Genomic DNA, 16147 nt, shown 5'->3' with positions numbered 1-16147 from the left:
ACTTTCACTAATGCCTTCACATTCTTCCTCAGTGCGGTGCCCAGAACAGGATGAAATACAGTTGAGATTAAACCAGTGTTTTATACAGATTTAATTGGAATTCTTTGCTTTTGTAGTCTATGCCTATATTGATAAAACCCAGGATGACGTATGCTTTATTAACCACTCTCTCAACCTGTCCTGTACCTTCAACGATTTACGCATATGCAGATATGTCCCTCTGCTCCTACATCCCCTTTAGAATTATACCCTTTAGCTTATGTTGGTCCAAACCTTCTGTTCTCTGGTTTGTTGGAGATGAGAATTTTGACTGAATATATAGAACATAGAACATAGAAAAACTACAGCACAAAACAGACCCTTCGGCCCCACAAGTTGTGCCGAACATATCCCTACCTTCTAGACCTACCTATAACCCTCCATCCTATTAAGTCCCATGTACTCATCCAGGAGTCTCTTAAAAGACCCTATTGAGTTTGCCTCCACCACCACTGACGGCAGCCGATTCCACTCGCCCACCACCCTCTGTGTGAAAAACTTCCCCCTAACATTTCCCCTGTACCTACCCCCCAGCACCTTAAACCTGTGTCCTCTCGTAGCAGCCATTTCCACCCTGGGAAAAAGCCTCTGAGAGTCCACCCGATCTATGCCTCTCAACATCTTATATACCTCTATTAGGTCTCCTCTCATCCTACGTCTCTCCAAGGAGAAAAGACCGAGCTCCCTCAGCCTATCCTCATAAGGCATGCCACTCAATCCAGGCAACATCCTTGTAAATCTCCTCTGCACCCTTTCAATCTTTTCCACATCCTTCCTGTAATGAGGCGACCAGAACTGAGCACAGTACTCCAAGTGGGGTCTGACGAGGGTCTTATATAGCTGCATCATTATCCCCGGACTCCTAAACTCAATCCCTCGATTGATAAAGGCCAGCACACCATACGCCTTCTTAACCACCTCCTCCACCTGCGGGGCCGATTTTAGAGTCCTATGGACCCAGACCCCAAGGTCCTTCTGATCCTCTACAGTACTAAGAGTCTTTCCCTTTATATTGTACTCCTTCATCCCATTTGACCTGCCAAAATGGACCACGACGCATTTATCTGGGTTGAAGTCCATCTGCCACTTCTCCGCCCAGTCCTGCATCCTATCTATGTCCCTCTGTAAGTTCTGACATCCCTCCAGACTAACCACAACCCCACCAACCTTCGTGTCGTCGGCAAACGTACCAACCCATCCCTCCACTTCCTCATCCAGGTCATTTATGAAAATGACAAACAGCAAGGGTCCCAGAACAGATCCCTGGGGCACACCACTGGTGACCGACCTCCATTCAGAAAAAGACCCATCTATACCCACTCTCTGCCTCCTTTGGGCAAGCCAGTTCTGGATCCACAGGGCAGCAGCCCCTTGGATCCCATGCCCTCTCACCTTTTCTAGAAGCCTTGCATGGGGGACCTTATCGAATGCCTTGCTAAAATCCATCTAAACCACATCTACCGCTTTCCCTTCGTCAATGTGTTTCGTCACATTTTCGAAGAACTCCACCAGGCTCGTAAGGCACGATCTGCCTTTGACAAAGCCATGCTAAGTATTCTTGAGCATACTAAACCTCTCTAAATGCTCATAAATCTTGTCCCTCAGGATCTTCTCCATCAGCTTACCAACCACTGAGGTTAGATTCACCGGTCGGTAATTTCCTGGGCTATCCCTATTCCCCTTCTTGAAAATAGGAACCACATCCGCAATCCTCCAATTCTCCGGCACCTCTCCCGTCTCCATCGACGATGCAAAGATCGCCAGAGGCTCTGCAATCTCTTCCCTCGCCTCCCACAGTAGGGGGTACTGGGGTACATCCCATCCGGACCCGGCGACTTATCTATCTTGATGCCATTCAAAGATTCCAGCACAACCTCTTTCTTAAAGTCCACATACTCAATCTTTTCAGTCCACCGCAAGCCTGCAGTACATCCACCCAGGTCCTTCTCCTCTGTGAAAACCGAGGCAAAATACTCATTAAGCACCTCTGCCATTTCTACTGGTTCCATACAGACTTTCCCGCCTTCACCTTTTATAGGCCCTATTCCTTCACGTCTCATCCTTTTACTCTTCACATATTTATAGAACGCCTTAGGGTTTTCCTTAATCCTACCTGCCAAGGCCTTCTCGTGACCCCTTCTGGCTCTCCTAATTTCCTTCTTTAGTCCCTTCCTACAAGCCGTATACTCATCTAGATCCCTATCTTCGCCAAGCTCTCTGAACCTTTTGTATGCTTTCCTTTTCTTCTCGGCTAGGTCCCGCACAGCTTTCGTGCACCACGGTTCCTTTAACCTACCAACACCTCCCTGTCTGCTCGGAACGTTGTCCTGTAGAACTCTAGACAGACATTCCTTGAAAAACTGCCACCTCTCTACAGTACATTTCCCCGAGAATACCTCCTTCCAATTTACTCCCCTAATTTGCTGCCTTATGTCTTCATACGAACAAAGCATCGTAGCTGTGAGGGACAGCTCGGTGGATAGGATATTGGTATGTAGATAGGCTGGAAAATTGGGCAGGGATCCTGGATTCAGGATTCAATCCTGGACCGGGGAGCGGCGCGGGCTTGGAGGGCCGAAGGGCCTGTTCCTGTGCTGTATTGTTCTTTGTTCTTTGTTGTTCTTTGTTCTATTTCCCCTTACTCCATATAAACGCTTTCCTAGCTTGCCTGATCCTCTCTTTTTCCAATGCAAGTATAAAGGAGACAGAGTTATGATCGCTATCCCCAAGATGCTCTCCCACTGAGAGATCTGACACCTGTCCAGGTTCATTGGTCAGTATCAGATCAAGTACAGCCTCTCCTCTTGTAGGCTTGTCCACGTGCTGTGTTAGGAAACCCTCCTGAACACACCTAACAAACTCCTCCCCATCCAATCCCCTTACCCTCGGGATATTCCAATCTATGTTTGGGAAATTAAAGTCTCCCATCACAACAACTCTGCTATTACTGCATCTCTCCAGGATCTGTTTCCCTATCTGCTCCTCCACCTCCCTGTTACTTTTGGGCGGCCTATAGAAAACTCCCAGCAAAGTGATCGACCCCTTCCCACTCCAAACTTCCACCCACAGAGACTCTGTGGACAATCCCTCCACAGCATACACCTTCTCTACAGCTGTGACACTATCCCTGATCAGCTGTGCCACTCCACGCCCTCTCTTGCCTCCCTCCCTGTCCTTCCTGGAACATCTGAATCCCGGCACCTGGAGTATCCAGTCCTATCCCTGAGACATCCAATCTCGGTAATGGTCACCACATCACACTTCCAGGCATCGATCCACGCTCTGAGCTCATCCCCTTTATTCACTATACTCCTGGCATTAAAGTAAACACATCTCAATCCTTTGGTCTGAGCTCTCCCCTTCTCAATCCCCCGTCCATCCTCCCTCTTGCACTGTCCATAACCCTTCTCTGTTTGCGAGCTAACTTCCTCGCTCCCAGTCACCTCGTCTCGATCTCCTCCCCCCAACCTATCTAGTTTAAACTCTCCCCAGTCGCCTTAGCCAACCTTCCCGCCAGGATATTGGTACCCCTGGGATTCAAGTCCCACCCGTTTTTTGTGTACAGGTCACACCTGCCCCTAAAGAGGTCCCAATGGTCCAGGAACCTGAATCCCTGCCCCCTGCATGTGTCAGGATCCTATCCTGATATGCCACCTATGTGAGTATTGCCTGGAAAGTTTCAACTTCTGATAGGCAATTCCACTGTTCCCCAGGATCCTCCGTAAGTGTCTCCGACTCTAGAGTAAGTGTTGGACAGTTTTGCAGTATTTGTCTGAATAGTTATCTAAAAATGTTAGACAGATTAAAACCTGGTCCAACTTCTGGGTACTTACATAACTGACACCGCCCTGCCCTCCCTGCACCCTAATCAGTATCCCTTAACCACTGTACTGTCTGGATCTCCCAACTACCCTGCCCCCAACTCAATTACCTTCCTTACCCAACTATCCCCAACCACCGAACTACCCCATAGACCCAACTACCACCCACCCACCTGTCACCTCGCCCAGGTATCACCCTACCCATCTACAACTTCACCCACTTACCACATCATCCACCTACAAACTTACCCATCTACCACCTCACCCACTTATCACACCCACCTACCAACTCTATCTGCCGCCATACCCACTTATCTATCCCCTCACTGACTTGCCACCTCACCCATCTGCCATCTCAGCAGCCTGTTACCTCACCGACCTATCTCCTTACCTACCTCACTCACCTATCTACTCACCCAATCACTTGTCCATCCCCTAACATTAAATTCACTAACATCTATTCACTAACATTCAAACAGGCTCTTTAAAATTAAAGTAGGGCAGCTAATGCCAATAAAAAGGGGCAACGTCCTGCCTTCCCCCGATACTACTCCACTACATCAGAGTTCCATGAGCGACTCTGTGCTGCGTATTTCTGTGAAAGCTAGGCTCAGGAGGTCTCGCTAGAAATGTGCAGCAGCATTGGGTCGGAGAAATATTCAATCATATGTTCTTCTCAGCAAAGATGAAGCACTCCTCTACATTAAATTTAATCTAGTGCTTGTCCACCCATTGCACCAACCAGTCTATGTCCTCTACACTATTCTCCTCAGGGATGAAAATACTTCTATATCAGCCAAAAATTGTGCCCTTCACACCAAGGTCCAGATCATTAATATGTATCAGGAAGAGCAAGGTCCTGGGGAAAACACCCATTTACCCTCTATTTCCTATCATTCAGCCAATTTCATATCCATGTGGCTACTGTCCCTTTTATTCCATGAGCTCTAACTTTGGGCACAGGTCTGTTGTGCGGTATTTTATCAAATGCCTTTTGGAAGGCATTTACCTGAAATCAACAGCATCACCTCACCAACCCTCTGCAATATGATTAAAAAACTCCAGCAAGATAGTTAAACATGAATTGTTCTTAACAAATCCATTTGCTGACCTTTCCAATGGATTGCCACTCTGAGTCTTTGGTCAGTCCGTCAAATGAATCTACATTCCTCAAAGGGGCACTATCTATCTATCTGAAATAATAGATGAGATTGGCTGAAATCCACTTTTTTTGGTGCTCTGACCTTGTCTTTTCCTGTTGTTGATGGTCGCATGGTCCCTGTTCTGTGGGGATCGCACTTCAATTCAGACTGAACTTTTAAATTGTGCTTTGGGTGGTTGGCTGCCTCCGAAATCAAGCGGCAGAATGAGGGAGCTTCAAGCTTCACTGAACAAATCTCCCACTTACGCCTTTGAAAGACTACCATGGAGCTCACTTCAGTCCACATCAGGCAGGAGTTCCTGTTGAGCCTCTTGGACAGCCCAAACTTTTCATAAATAAGTAATCAATCCCAGAGATGATTAATCATAAATAAATAAACAGTAAGCTCTCCAGAGCGGAAATCGATTGTTTAGAAACTCAAGCTGTCCAGAAATCTTGTGAACAGACTCAAGTATTCCTTTGATGTCAATGGCATCGTTTTAGTACAGTGCTTCGGGAGTGGAAATGTAGAAGGTACAGTATTTTGATGAGTAAAACCATTTCTAATACTGCTTCATAGTGCTTTATCACTGTTTTGTCTTTCAGGTAATTATGTATACCTGAGAGGTTTTCTGGTTCTCTTGTGGTTCAGCATGCTAACGTTATTCTATAATGCAGGAAATTCTGAAATCCACTTGGTTCCAAGCATTCTGGACTGGAGAGGCTACAACGTAAGTAAAATTCTGCAGCCCACCTGGGTTTCAGAAAGGCTCTGTTCAGGGATTGAACAGTATGGCCCAGGACAGCTACTACTGATGTGACTTTGCAAGCACTGGTAGGCAGCACGGTGGCACAGTGGTCAGCACTGCTCCCTCACAGCGCCAGGGACCCGGGTTCAATTCCTGGCTTGGGTCACTGTCTGTGTGGAGTTTGCACGTTCTCCCTGTGTCTGCGTGGGTTTCCTCCCACAGTCTGAAAGACATGCTGGTTAGGTGCATTGACCTGAACAGGCACCGAAATGTGGTGACCAGGGGAATTTCGCAATAACTTCATTGCAGTGTTAATGTAAGCCTACTTGTGATTCATAAGTAAACTTTACTTTAACCCAAATGGCTTTGTTCTTGGCATTGGGCCAAAGATGGCTCCTATTACGGCATTCAACTGCAATTGTTTAAGTGTTTTCAACTTCACTACTCTATCTGGAAGACAATTTCTTACAATAGCCATGCTTTGTATCAAGAGGAATTTATTAACACCTATTCTAAATTTACCCACTATTAACTTTAACCTCTGACTCCTTTTGTCTCTCTCTTACAAAATAACTTAAAGCAGTTTTCTTGGTTTCTCTTTACCATTCCCTTGTCAAAGGATGAAATGCTAGTAAAAGTACTATAAGGAGACAAATTAGATTATGGATTTTCATATATAGCGATCTTGAATATAGTCGAAAAGACTTCTGAATTTGGTTGGGCCACATTTAGAATGTTTTCTGAGTTCTAGGCACTCCACTATAAGAACAATACCAGAGCCAAGGAAAATATGCTTCAAAAACCAGAAATGAAAGGATATAGCTCCAAAATCATTTTGAGAGGATAAAGAAAATGTTGTTGTGACTGGTGATTTGATAACAAAATGGGGTCTGCAAAACTCTGCAGGCTGTAGGTAAGGTGGGAGTGCACGCAAGGCCCGGAAATATGGCCACAACTAGATCACCAGGTGCTAGGTCATTGCTGCTACTTTCTACGAGGCCTCATTTTGGGTCGAGCCCTCATCTGTACAAAACAGGTCCGCAGTGTCAATCGCAGCATGGTCAAAGGAGGAGAGGGGCATTCCTGGCAGGGAGTATCCCTGATCCAGATTGTGAGCTGCTGGCTTGGTGTGGTGCCAGGTAAAAAGATCCATCATGTCCTCTTGGTCAGCAGAAGTAGGGCCCGCCCTATGGGTTCAGGCCTGGGTCTCGGCATAAATCCTTGTAGACAGGACATTTCAGTGAATGGTGGAGCCCACCATGGCTCAAGTAATAAGCTGATGGGCCTAGTAATGCTGCGTTTCTCTGTTTGAGAGCACATTTCCACTCCATCTGACGAAGGAGCAGCGCTCCGAAAGCTAATGGTATTTGCTACCAAATAAACCTGTTGGACTTTAACCTGGTGTTGTTAAAACTCTTACTGTGTTCACCCCAGTCCAACGCCGGCATCTCCACATCATTTCTTGCAAGCAGCAGGTCTCTCCTGCAATAGCTGCCTCTCTGTTATGGTGGGCAACTGGAATCCGTCCAAATTGGTACTGGCACCTTCCAAGAATATTTAAATCAGGAAATTCCCTCCTGACCTGGAATCAGCTGTGAAGTTTCCTTGCGGCACATCCCAACTTTTACACTAGGATCAATGGTGCTTAATTGGATTTTCAGGTTCAGAATTATTACTAGAGGACAAAGAGGAAGTAAGTAGAGTTATTTTCACATTGAGAGATTATTATTAAAGCACAGAAGCGGAAATTTATTTTTGTGGCACTATTTGACAAGCCTGGACAGCTTGTAGCCAGGATAGGGGATGTCCAGGGAAGAGGGTGCTCAGGGCAGTCGGGGGATGCTGGGGTCGGCAATAGTGCAATAGTTGGGGTAGGAAACGGTCAGGGGAGGTAGCGGTCAAGGCAGCGGTGGTCAGAAAATGTGGTAGTCAGAAGAGATACAGCATCTGCTGGGAAGGGTCAGTGGGATTCCAATCCATTTTAGTCTTGTGTCTTTAATGTAAAGCTATTTATTAGTAAGCTGCCAGCACAAAACATTCTCTCCAGTAAGCAGCTCACTGAGCTAGAGGTAGAAAATTGGGTGGGTTAGGCTAAGGTGACTAAATGTGAATCGTTAGCAGCAATACCTTAAAGTGGAGGAGCACAAGTGTTAAGAATGAAAAGAAGCAGCACTGAAAGCGGCAAGTATCTCAATCTCAGCCCAAATGCATTGAGTTTGGAAGTCTTCAGGGTTCAACATGCTAACAAGAGTAGATATAGAAAAATAGGACAGATGAATGTGTGGCTCAAGAGTTGGTGCAGGAGGGAGATTTTAGATTCCTGGAACACTGGGACCGTTTCTGGGGAAGGTGGGACATGTACAAATGGGACAGTCGGCATACGAACCACATTGGGGCAAACATTCTTGCAGATAGGTTTGTTAGTGCTGTTGGGAGGAGTTTAAACTAGTTTGGCGGGGGAGTGACACTGAGCATCAATAAAATAGAGACACATCATGCTAAGGTAAAGGAAGCAAGTCAGAATGAGTTCAGTTATGTTGAGTGTCAAGCGAATAAGGCAAGGCTGGATGGTCTTTACTTTAATGCTCGGAGTGTAATAGGTAAGACTGATGAGTTAAGGGTGTGGATTGAAAGTTGGAAGTGTGATATTGTTGCCACCACAGAGACATGGTTGAGAGAAGGACAGGACTGGCAACTCAACATTCCAGGGTATAGGATCCTTAGCCGAGACAGAAGAGGGTGTAAAAGGGGAGATGGTATTGCACTATTAATTAAGGAATAAATTGCTGCAATAAGGAGAGATGATATCTTGGAAGGGTCTTCAAACGAGGCTTTGTGGGTAGAATTTAGGAATATAAAGTGGGTAGCCACATTACTGGGAGTGTTTTATAAGCCCCCAAAAAGTCAGGGGGAAATAGAGGAGCAGAGAAGCAGACAATTCACTGAGGTGTTTCAGAATAATAATTGGGTAATTATGCTAGGGGATTTCAACTTCCCTAACACAAATTGGGAAAGTTATGTGTAGGGGGTGGATTACTTGAAATTTATTCAGAGGAGACTTTTGTATCAACATGTAGAAGGTCCAACACGGGATGGCGCAGTGCTGGATCTGTTTCTGGGGAACGAAGCCTGGTGAACGGATTCCCTGTGTCTGTGTGGGTTTCCTCCGGGTGCTCCAGTTTCCTCCCATACTCCAAAAGATGTGCAGGTTAGGTTGATTGGCCATGCTAAATTGCCCCTCAGTGCCAGGGGGATTAGCAGAGTAAATATGTGGGGTTACGGGGATAGGACCTGGGAGGGATTGTTGTCGGTCCAGGCTCGATCATAGAAGAAACCCTACAGTACAGAAAGAGGCCATTCGGCCCATCGAGTCTGCACCGACCACAATCCCACCCAGGCCCTACCCCCATATCCCTACATATTTTACCCACTAATCCCCCTAACCTACGCATCTCAGGACACTAAGGGGCAATTTTAGCATGGCCAATCAACCTAACCCGCACATCTTTGGACTGTGGGAGGAAACCGGAGCACCTGGAGGAAACCCACGCAGACACGAGGAGAATGTGCAAACTCCACACAGACAGTTAACCAAGCCGGGAATCGAACCCAGGTCCCTGGAGCTGTGAAGCAGCAGTGCTAACCACTGTGCTACCGTGCCGCCCTTTTTTTCTTTTTTAAAATTCAATCCCTTCCCTGACTCGTGTTGGATGTGAATTGCATTGAAATCATAGAAACCCTACAGTACAGAAAGAGGCCATTCGATGGGCTGAATGGCCGCCTCCTGCACTGTCGGGATGCTATGCTATGCTATGATGCTATGCTATGTGTTCAATGTGGCAGTCGGAGAGCATTTTAGTGATACTGACCACAACACATTACGATTCAAGTTTGTTATGGATAAGGACTAGTGCGGCGTACCCCAGAGAGGGTAAAGAGGAGGTTCACCAGGATGTTGCCTGGGATGGAGCATTTGAGCTTTTGGGAGAGACTGGATAGGCTTAGGTTGTTTTCTCGAGAGCAGAGAAGGCTGAGGGGGGGCATGATTGAGGTGTATAAGATTATGAGGGGGAAGGACAGGGTGAATAGGGAGCAGCTGTACCCCTTGGTTGAGAGGTCAATCACGAGGGGGCATAGTTTTAGGTTGAGGGGCAGGAGATTTAGAGGGGTTTTAAGACAAAAAACTTCACTCAAAATCTGGAATGTACTATCTGGGAAGGGAATGGAGACTGGAAATCTTACAATGTTTAAGAAGTATTTGCATGTGCAAGTGGAATATCATAACATTCAAGGATATGGGACAAAGTGCTGGAAAATGGGATTAGCACAACTTGAGTGGAAGTTATTGTTGGTGCAGACTCAGTGGGCCGAAGGGCCTTTTCTGAGCTGTACGATTCTATTGCTGGAATTTTACCGTCCTGCCCGCCACGGGAATCGGAGTGGATGAGGGGCAGACAATGGAAAGGTCCGTTGACCTTGGGTGGGATTTTATGGTTTCAGGATGAGCGAGGACGTAACATTCTGCTCTATGACTTTATCGCTCCAGCTTTACACTGCACCTGAAATTCCCTTTCATTTTTGCTGAAAATGATTAGTTTAAGACTTGTACCTCATTGTGTTTGGGTGTGAGTATTGAGACTGGCAGAAACAAAAATGACATCGAAGGTCTCAATGGCTAACTAGCATTAATGAATGAGGTTTCTGTCTGGTCTGGATGGAGATCTGCCTGAAAATCAAGACAGACAGTGACATGAAAGTGTTAACTACCACTAGTTGCTGGAAATACTGTGAACTGACAGAAGGATAGTGACAGACTTCAAGAGGACATAGAAAGGCTGGTAGAATGGGGTGACACCCAGCGGATGAAATTTAATGCAGGGAAGTGTTTGGTAGAAGAAATAAGAAGCAATATAAAACAAATAATACGATTCGAAAGTGGGTGGAGGAACAAAGAGATGGGCGTGGATACATGTGTATAAATCATTGAAGGCAGGACAAGTAGAGAGTGTGGTTAATAAAGCATAAAGTATCCTCAGCTTCAGTAATAGGGATATAGAGTACAAAAGCAAGGAGGTTTTGTTAAAGTGCACAGAACTCTGGTTCAGTCTCAGCCGGGGGCATTGTGCCCAGTTCTGGGTGCCCCACTTTAGGAAAGAGGTAAAGGCATTATAAAGCATCGAGATGATTCACGAGAATGGTTCCAGAGATGAGGAACTTCAGTTACGTAGGTAGATTGGAGAAGTTTGGACTGTTTCCCTTGCAGAAGCAAAGGTTGAAAGAAGATTTGATAGAGGTATTCAAAATCATGAGGTACAGAGTAGATAGGGAGAAACTATCCCCATTTGTGAAAGGATCAAGAATGAGAGGGCACAGATTCAAGGTAGCTGGTAAAAGAAAAAATGGAGGCAGAAGGAAAAACTGTTTCAGGCAGCGATTGGTTAGGAACTGAAATATACTGCCTGACAGTGTGGTGAAGGATAGTTCAAGAGGTAACTGACACCCTAGCGGTTGGTGGGTTCCACATACCCAATGTCTACAAGCCCCTAAGCACCAGCTGGGAGCAGTACGCTTTGCCCACCTTCCCCCCACCCAGTCATCTATGTGGGAAACTTCACCATTCAGACTGGGAATGCCCATTACTGGACAGTGACGGTGAAGCGCTTGCTGAGTGGGCAGTCAGAAATGATCTGACACTTATACACAACCCCAAGCAAGGAGGAACATTCCATTCAGCCAGATGGCATGGGGATTATTCCCGTGACCTGTGCTAGGTTAGTTCTCTTAATGGGACTCCCCACCTTGCACATAGCCATGTCTTAGATGACTTCTCGCACCATCTTCTATTTGTTCACAGAGGTCTATGTGTTGCAGTGTTCAACAGCCCTAAGAAGATGCGATGGAACTTCCTGAAAGCCAACTGGACAAAATACAGTGAAACCTTGGAATGCAGCATCTCAACAATCCCACTACGAAACATCACTGTTGATGAAGCAGACAACCATCTCTGGTGCCATCTACAAAGCAGCCTGCGCAGCCCATCTACATCCTATGCTTAGATGAAGTGAGTGCTATCCTCCTAAAGACATACGAAGCATCATGGGAGCCAGAGATAGGAGATTGAGCCCCTCAATGCTGTTTGCTGCACCAAGTATGAGGAAACCTTTGCAGAGCTAAACTTCACACACTCCAGCATGAAGTGCTGGATGGAGCCTAATCTGTCACCTTGGAGCAACCCAAAAGCCACCCACTCAAAACCGCCCCTCAGTTACTTTCAACCATGTCTCCAGCCACCTGCTTGCCATAGCTAACACACCCCTGACATAAACATCAAAAGAAACATCTGGGGTGAGCTAAGACAACACCAACAGCAACACGGAGAAGACAATAGTTTCCCCTTTGAGGTTGCAGAATTAAAGAAAGTCCTACAGGACTTGAAGTGTGACAAGTCAGCAGATGACAATATCTTGCCAGAATTTATGAAACACCTGGAGCTCTTGCCTGGCTGACCTTGCTTTACATGATGGTCATAAATTCCAACACCATTCCAAAGAAATGGTGGACAGCAAAAATCATCGCCGTACCAAAACCCGGAAAAGACCCCATACTTTCAGCTAGCTACCATCCAATCTCTTTGCTTTCGGTCCCAGACAAAATACTCCTTCAGCACATTACCTAATCATAGAAGAAGTCCTTAGCATTGACCAAGATGGTATCACAGCACAGGATAACAGGTGCTGGCTGGCTCGTGCCACTTACATTGAAAACGGTTTTCAGAAAAAGTTGAAGACAGGTGCTGGGTTCCTCCACCTCAAAGCCCCCTCATTGCAACACATGGCGACTCAAGCCAAGCAAAGCCCCGCAAAAACAATACGCAGCTTATTCCATCTTCATGATGCAAAAGCTAATAAAGAGCTCAACATTCAAATGAATGGCTAAAGTTAAAAGCACCGCCCAAATCCAACTTTCCTCAGAGTGACTGTAGATAGGACCTTCCGGGAACATCTAAAAACAACTGCAGCTAAGATCAAGTCCAGAAACAACTTGATTGCTAAAGTAGCTGGCGGAATGTGAGGTGCTGCTACCACCTCACTGAAACTCTGCTCAACACCAATCCCCTGGCTCCCTGTCCTGGCAAACATCACTCCTCCATATATCCACCAACGTGTAGCAACTCACAAATTGATTTTAAAAAGTTGGTAATGCCCCCCCCCCCCACACACTTCATGCTGTTCAGCCCACTCAAAGTACGACTCCCATCATAAAGGCCGATCTGGAAAAACCGTCCCACACAGGATTTCAACGTAAACTCCACCTGGACAAATGAATGGGAATCACTGGACATGACAAACAAGTACTTGGTTTCAAATCCATCCAACAGCAGCCTGGTTTCAACCTTCCAAGGAAAAAGTGGACCACTCTCATAGAATCCCTACAGTGCAGAAGGAGGCCATTCAGCCCATTGAACCGCCACTGACGACAATCCCACCCGATCCCTGTAACCCCATGTGTTTACCCTGCTAGTCCTGCTGACACTAAGGAGCAATTTAACATGGCCGATCCACCTAACATGCACATCCTTGGACTGTGGGAGGAAACTCTCGTAGATACGGGGAGAATGTGTAAACTCCACACAGTTACCCGGGGCCGGAATTGAACCTGGGTCCCTGGCGCTGTGAGGCAGCAGTGCTAACTACTCTGCCACTGTGCCATCCTCAACAGGTTCAGGCCTGTTTGGCCATCCTTCACAGATGGGGCATATGTGCTAGCCCCCTATGTGTCTGTGGGAGAGAGAAAACTATGCACATATTGTAGAAGAATGTCCAATCCACGGACGCAGCTGCGGCCTATTCATGCTTAATATAGCAGAACTGGAGGAAACTGCTTGGCTTAGGAACTTTATGTGATTTCATATGTGCTCACATGGTTGGAGATGGCAGGGCAGGTTGAGAAAGTGGTTAAAAGGCACAAATGATCCTGGACTTTAGAAATAGAGGCGTACACAGTATATAACATGGAGGTTACGATGAATCTTTATGTAACACTGGTTCAGCCTCAATTGGAGTATTGTATCCAATCCCAGACACTGCACTTTATGAAGGATGGGAAGGCTTTAAAGGGAGTGGAGCAAAGATTTATGAAAATGATTCAAAGACAAAGGACTTTGGATTTAGTTTTGTGAATGGACTGGTGAAATTGGGGTTATTCTCCTCAGGGAAGAGGAGGAGAGATTTGATAGAGGCATTCAAAACCATGAGGGGTCTAGACAAAGTAGACAGGGTGAAACTGTTCCTGCTGGCTGAATGCTCAAGAACCTGAGTATACCAACTTAAAGTAAATGGGAAAAGAACCAATCTCCACATGAGAAAAAAAAAACCCAGCGAGTGGTTAAGATTTGGAAAGCACTGCCTGAGTGCGTGGAGGAGGCAGATTCAACTGTGGTTTTCAAAAGGGAGTTAGATAAGCAGCTCAAGATGAAAAAAACTTTGCAGGGCCACAGGGAAACAATGGGTGAATGGGAGAAACGGAGTTGCTTTTGTTTCCGCACAGAGATGACAGGTTGATTGGCTTCCATCTACACAGTAACCTTTCTGATTCTACAGTACAGGGTGTTCCACTCCTGAGGCTCACTGTCTTCTATCGAAATTTACACCGAGGGGTGGCTGACTTACTGGATGATCCTTCCAAATAAATATTTCATCAAATAAACTGCTTTTTCATTGTGAGTCTAAAATTTCTCTCATGTTATCTTTCCAGAGAGAGTCTGCTTAATCTGCACTCGCCACGTATTTTACATATATACACACAGGGATATTTTAAAAATGAGGAATATTTTGAACATTATGCAATTCAAAGCTATTCCAAAATCTGCTTGATGTACAATCGAATGGATACACATCCAAATCATTGCAATAACAGGAAAAATACACAAAAGAGGGAAAAGCCTTGGTGGTTAGTCTCAAATGACGCAGATAAGAAATAAGACGCAGATTCCAGCAAGAGGAGGGGGATAAGAACAGTTTAAAGGGGTGAGATGCATTCCCGCCAAACCTCTTTCAATTTATTTGCTGCTGAGATGTTACACCATTTGTTCAGGTAGGTACAAAAGCAAAGCAAACGTATCCACTACCCCCCCCCCCCCCCCTCACACAATCAGACTCTTGTTTTGTTCTAAGAACCAGTAATGGGAGTGAAATGTTAATGCAGATGGATAGCATTGAGACAGACCCTCTGCTCACCTGAGACACACACCACTGGATCGCCACCACCAGCCGCCGCAGCTGCTTAGTCCATGCTGCAGCTTTCTGCACTGGGCTGTGCTACCTGCACTCATCACCCTGGCTTTATCTGAATGCGAGTCGCTCGTCCCTGGCTGCCGGGGCGGGGGGGCGAAGAAAGACTGGGATTTGTGCGTCAGGGATGTTGCCAGGAGACCGCAAAAGGTATTTTGCAGCCAGTGGTTGGTGTGCGCTGCTGCTGAGCGCTGCAGCCTCCTCCCTCCCTCCCTCTATCTCTGTCTGTGTCTGTCTGCCACTGGCAGGGAACGCAGCACCATCTCCCCGCCTGGGTCCTAGCGGCACCCGCCACATCAATACATCGCCCCAAGAAGAGGGCTTTCCACCCCGTGCCTATACAATTGTTCAACACCTTAACTGTTGCAGTAACTCATAGAATAATAGAACCCCGACAGTGCACAATGAAGCCATTCGGCCCATCGAGCCTTACAGGTCCTATCCCCGTAACCCCACATATTTATCCTCCTAATCCCTCTCACACTAATGGACAATTTACTATGGCTAATCCACCTAACCTACACTTCTTTGGATACTAAGGGGCAGTTTACCATGGCCAATTCACCTAACCTAAACATTTTTGGACACCAAGGGGCAGTTTACCATGGCCAATTCGCCTAACCTGAACATTTTTGGACACAAAAGAACAATTTAGCATGACTAATCCATCTAATCTGCACATTTTTGGATTCGCTGAGAGGTATTGTCAGATTTTTGAATTGTTCCTCGCCCAATTTTACTAGTTCAGCTCCCACGATTTACAACCATAATTTCCTGAAATTCCTACTCTGCAGGAGCTTTGGGGAAAATTAGCTGTCCACCAAAGCTCCTCAGTCTCACCCGCTCTTTTCATGACAACATGTACAGTTTGCTGGCTCCAATTCTGACAGTTTCAGAGTGGAGAATGGAGTAGAACAGAATCGTGTCCCAGCCCCCACTCTAGCTGTATGGTATTTTTGTCTCCTCGTTCCCTGACCTTTGCCTTTCCTGCAGACATTTCAGGAGTCTTCTTGCACACAAGGTCAGACCTCAAGCTCCACAATCTATCAAGACTGAAAGTGAAGACAGAAACACATTGTGTCCTGATCAGAGAACTCCTTCACATTG

The 16147-nt window shown here is 46.2% G+C and overlaps 2 protein-coding genes across 2 annotated transcripts in view; one reads left to right on the top strand and one right to left on the bottom strand.

Annotated features, from left to right (window-relative positions):
- Positions 1-15239, bottom strand: part of fam167aa (family with sequence similarity 167 member Aa) — a 28355-nt gene extending 13116 nt beyond the window's left edge. The window contains exon 1 of the mRNA XM_078212940.1: positions 14987-15239. The gene's annotated coding sequence lies outside the window, so the exon portion shown is untranslated. The remainder of the gene's footprint in view (positions 1-14986) is intronic.
- The window catches only part of LOC144493660 (cerebral cavernous malformations protein 2 homolog), a 440921-nt gene that overhangs the window by 166140 nt on the left and 258634 nt on the right, over positions 1-16147 (top strand). The gene's annotated exons all lie outside the window — the stretch shown is intronic.

This window comes from Mustelus asterias, chromosome 5, assembly GCF_964213995.1.
Source record: "Mustelus asterias chromosome 5, sMusAst1.hap1.1, whole genome shotgun sequence".
NCBI lineage: Eukaryota > Metazoa > Chordata > Chondrichthyes > Carcharhiniformes > Triakidae > Mustelus > Mustelus asterias.
The sequence above is the reverse complement of the archived record's forward strand: the minus strand, read 5'-3'. Positions and strand labels throughout refer to the sequence as shown.